We start from the raw sequence: 4,493 nt of genomic DNA, 5'->3' as shown, positions 1-4,493 counted from the left end.
CTCTTTGTCGAGGGAGACCTCCAAGACGGCACACCAGTTACAATTTAAACAAATACAGCACAGACAAAATCTCACATAGAGGAAGACAGGTCACATAGGGCAGTTCCATTTTTGAGTTACATGACATTTTAACATGGCCTTAAACTCATTCAATGGGACTAGATTATTTAAATGGATCAAGTTTTGCAAATTATTCCAAGACCAAGGAGCGGAGTAAGAGAAGGCTTTCTTCCCCAGCTCAGTAAAAACCCTTGGAACCTGGTAAGAGCGCCACCTGGTGGAACGGAGATGAAAATGGCTGGAATTTAGCTTGAGGAGATTACATGAATATGCCGGCAGTTTACCCAACATGGCCTTGTATAGAAAAATATAAAAATGAAGTTGTCTACGTAGACTTAGTGACGGCCAGCCTACCAGTTCATACAGCGTACAATGATGAGTACGTGCATAAGAGTTAGTTAAGAAGCGCAAAGCACTATGGTACACAGAGTCTAACAGGTGGAGAGTACTAGAGGCAGCATGCATGTAGACAACATCACCATAGTCCAAAACACTTAAAAAAGTAGCCTGAACAAGTGTTTTTCTGGCTGACATGTTAAAACAAGTTTTATTTCTAAAATAAAACCCCAGCCTTAGTTTCAGCTTTTTTACAAGTTTTTCAACATGAACTTTAAAAGAAGGTTTGTTGTCCAGCCAAAAACCTAAATACTTATATGATGAAACATTTTCAATTAAGTCTCCGCTTAATGTGTTAATAGTTATTTATCTGGGATTGGGAACGAGCCCTTGAAAACGTCATAATAATCAATCCCACGAGACACACTGTTAGAGGGAAGAAGAAAAGCATCCGATGCGAATGAAAGGATTGGGATAAAATGTTGTGTCTTGACGTCAGAAACCGCATGGACACATCCTCAAGTTCTTATTAGTCTCACATTTGTCTAACTGTGGTTTTAGATTCAATCTTAGTGATTCTGAGGGAATAAGGGGGAGGAAACAAGAGCATTTCCTCTTTGGCTGAACTCTAAGAAATACATTTTGTGTAAATTTAAGCCGCTTTCAAACATGCAATGAAAAACCTGACATTCTCTAACACTACCCGGCAGAGCTGTGTGATAGAACACAAATGTCCAAAAGTTGGATCAGACATCGCACGTTTTAGTGCTTATATCTGCTCATTTTCAGGTTCGTAATTGTATTTTGAAGTTGAACCAGAATAGGCTTCCATGGTTCATTTTCAAAAACACAATACTTTTGTTTGTATGACATTACTGCAGATTCTCTTTCACCCTGTCTCTGATTGCACAAGTAGACATCTCACTTCTATCCTATCTTGTTTGGAGTTACACATGCTCAGTAGCTCGGTAAGATCCCATCAGCTAGATAACTCTTTCTCCAGCTGTCAATCCAAGGCAGGATCAGCTGGGGACTTCTTCGACGAGGACCACTTGTGGAATACCTGCACAACAGGGACAGGAAGTAGTTCTTTTGGAGATTTTGGTTAACTAGTGTGTATTGTAGCAGTTTTTTGCCATTAGAACGAGCTAGCATGCTACGGTTAGCCGTAGAGGCCATGCAGATGTAACAGCTCACCCGGAGACTGAAGGCAGAGGAAATTCAGAAACCGGATCTCACCCAAAAAAGCATGGATATTTTTTCCTAAGTTTCTATGTGTGTGAAAGCACCAGCACCAAAATATAACACCCCAAAACCCGAAAAAAAGATTTTCGCGGGAACCAATCACAAACAGGCTTATCTACCCGGCGCTATTGGCGCGGTTTAAACACGATGACGATAGAAAAGCAACCAATCAGCTGTTGTTTACATTCAACATAGTCGCCACTGAACGCCACGAGGCAGCGACCTGTCGATGCCGCTGTTGTTGCTACCACGCGGATCGTTGGTCTGATTGGTTAAAGGACTATCCAATTGCGTACAGTCATTTGAACTATGCCCGTTGGTCACGCTTCGTGTGCAGAGAAAATACAGAGCACGACCCCCCCAGCCTAGGTCTTACCCTCCTAGCGCAAAATCTGTGTGATCTCTACAGCAAACGAGTCCTTGTTGATCACGTTCCATGCCGCCTGCACCCAAACGGGAATGAAACAAACATCTGGGATCAAGAGTAGTCTGATGCAACCGCAGCACAAAAATGTCTAATTGAAGAGACAACGAGAACTTCGGGAACTTGCATAAAAAGGGAAACTCCGAACTATGTCAGGACCTGATTCCTCAGACATTGTCCATATGTAAACAAACTTCTATAGACAGTCAAATTTTTGCACTTTGACAAAATGCGAGATTAATTAGAATTGGGAAGTGTCTAAAGACGTGGAACTTGGGAACTTGCATAAAAAGGGAAACTCTGGACTATGTCAGGACCTGATACTCGACATACTGTAGTCCATGTGTTAAAAACATTTCTAGACATTTTTGCACTGGACAGTAACCCCGAATGACATTTTGGCACTTTGAGCTCAATAGCTCTTTAAATTCCCATTACTCATAATAATACCACTAGTCAATAAAAGGATAGAATTGAGTATATCTTTTTTTTTTTTTTTTTTTTTTTAAACGCTATCAATATAATCTGGAACGTCATTGACCCTTACCCTGCTACAAGTGTATAAGGACTTGCTGTCCGTCATTACATAAGATGACACAATTCACACAATCAATCTTCCTCATGTGAAATCATCTGAGCATGACTGAAAAAAGGGCACTGGTTATTTCCGACACAGTACCTACGAGTGAAGATCCGTGAGCAGTCTGTACTAACGGACCTCAAATAGACAGAAGAGCTCTGAATAACACCTTCCCAATTATAAAGAAAGAAAAAGAGGATTTTTCTATTTTTCAGAGAGCCAGCTGCTCACTTCAGACTCCGTGTGTGTTGGTAGAGCAGCTGCCCCCCCCCCCCGTCTGCCACAGCTGACCGTAGGGACACATGGAGAAAAGTCTTAAAAAATACATGAGGCAAAACAGAATTTAATATGAGGCGATAAAATGAGATATATTCTCACACAGGCTCACGCTGCTCTTTCATTAGCTAAAATACTTTTTTTTATTCTACTGAGATATGGCTGTTCATCACACAACTGCACTGAAATGCAAAAAAAAAGCCTTAAAAAAAACACCAATCACACAACAGGCCCGCAATACTTATTAATAACACAAGACAGTGTTATCAGCAAAATGTATTTATGCAAAAAGTCAATGATCTCCTGTCACCCTGTGGGTGTTATTATACGGTTAAACTAAACATAATAGTTTCTCTGAAAAGGGAAGCAAAGGAAGTACACGTACCCTAAAACATTACTTAAATACACTGCTCTTTTATATTGGCCTTAGTGGTCCCCCAATACTGTATCTGAAGTCTCTTTTATATAACCTTAGTGGTCCCCCAATACTGTATCTGAAGTCTCTTTTATATAGACCTAGGTGGTCCTCTAATACTGTATCTGAAGTCTCTTTTATATGACCTTAGTGGTCCCCTAATATATCTGAAGTCTCTTTATATAGACCTTAGTTGTCCCCTATACTGTATCTGAAGTTCTCTTTTATAGACCTTAGTGGTCCCTAATACTGTATCTGAAGTCTCTTTTATATAGACCTTAGTGGTCCCCTAATACTGTATCGGAAGTCTCCTTTCCAAAATTCAGCCTTGGTGCAGAATACAGCCACTAGAGCCAAGAGTATATGGCTGCAGCCTGGAGCATCCCATCTCGTCCGTCCCGTCTCATCCGGTCCCGTCTCATACGGAGGTGTTTCCAACGGTAAATCCAAGGTCAAAAACGCGAAATCGCGAATAATTTTCCAGATGGCTGTTCTGTGTACAGATAAATGCAGACTATCGTCTGGAATAAAATAAACCTGCGTCAACTATCATGCTAATGAAAAAATACTTTTAATATTTGGTTTTAGCGTTTAGTTAAAAAAAAAACACCGTAGATACAGACATTTCAATCTCAAGGGACTTCCTGGTTAAATAAAGGTTAAATAAAAAAAATAAAAAAAAATTGAGCTCATTCTTTTAGTTTTTTACAACCTCAGAACTGTTTTAACACAACCGGATACGCAGAAAGTGCAAGAACGGACTTGGTAAGGATGTAAAATGTGGTGGCCGGGCTAAGCATCCGCGGCTGTGATCCAAATCAGAGACTTTTTGCAGCACAGCTTTGCTTCTGTCTGTCTGTCTGAGCGGTCAGCAACAGTAGCTGGCATGTTGAGGCTGGGGTTTCACCGGGTCGCTGGTCTTTTATAGACTGAGAGAAAATTGAAAATGCCTTCCACATCATGCCTCACTTGCAGAGAAAAGTAGAGAATGCTAAACTGGGTAAGCCCCGCCCACTCTGCCGGTGATTTGAGTTGGCCCTGCAGCTCGGTCTGGAAACCTGCACGTTTAATTCTCCCGCTTCAGTTCCCAATTTTGCGGGAACCAATCACAAACTGGCTTATCTACCTGGGGGGTTTAACACAATGACGATAGAGAA

General features: G+C 41.1%; 1 protein-coding gene across 1 annotated transcript in view; it reads left to right on the top strand.

Moving 5' to 3' along the window:
* me1 (malic enzyme 1, NADP(+)-dependent, cytosolic) overlaps positions 1–4,493 on the top strand; it is a 112,944-nt gene that overhangs the window by 45,036 nt on the left and 63,415 nt on the right. The window lies entirely within an intron of this gene.

This window comes from Etheostoma spectabile, chromosome 6 (assembly GCF_008692095.1).
Source record: "Etheostoma spectabile isolate EspeVRDwgs_2016 chromosome 6, UIUC_Espe_1.0, whole genome shotgun sequence".
NCBI classification, from domain to species: Eukaryota; Metazoa; Chordata; class Actinopteri; order Perciformes; family Percidae; genus Etheostoma; species Etheostoma spectabile.
This window is presented reverse-complemented; position numbering and strand designations above follow the sequence as displayed.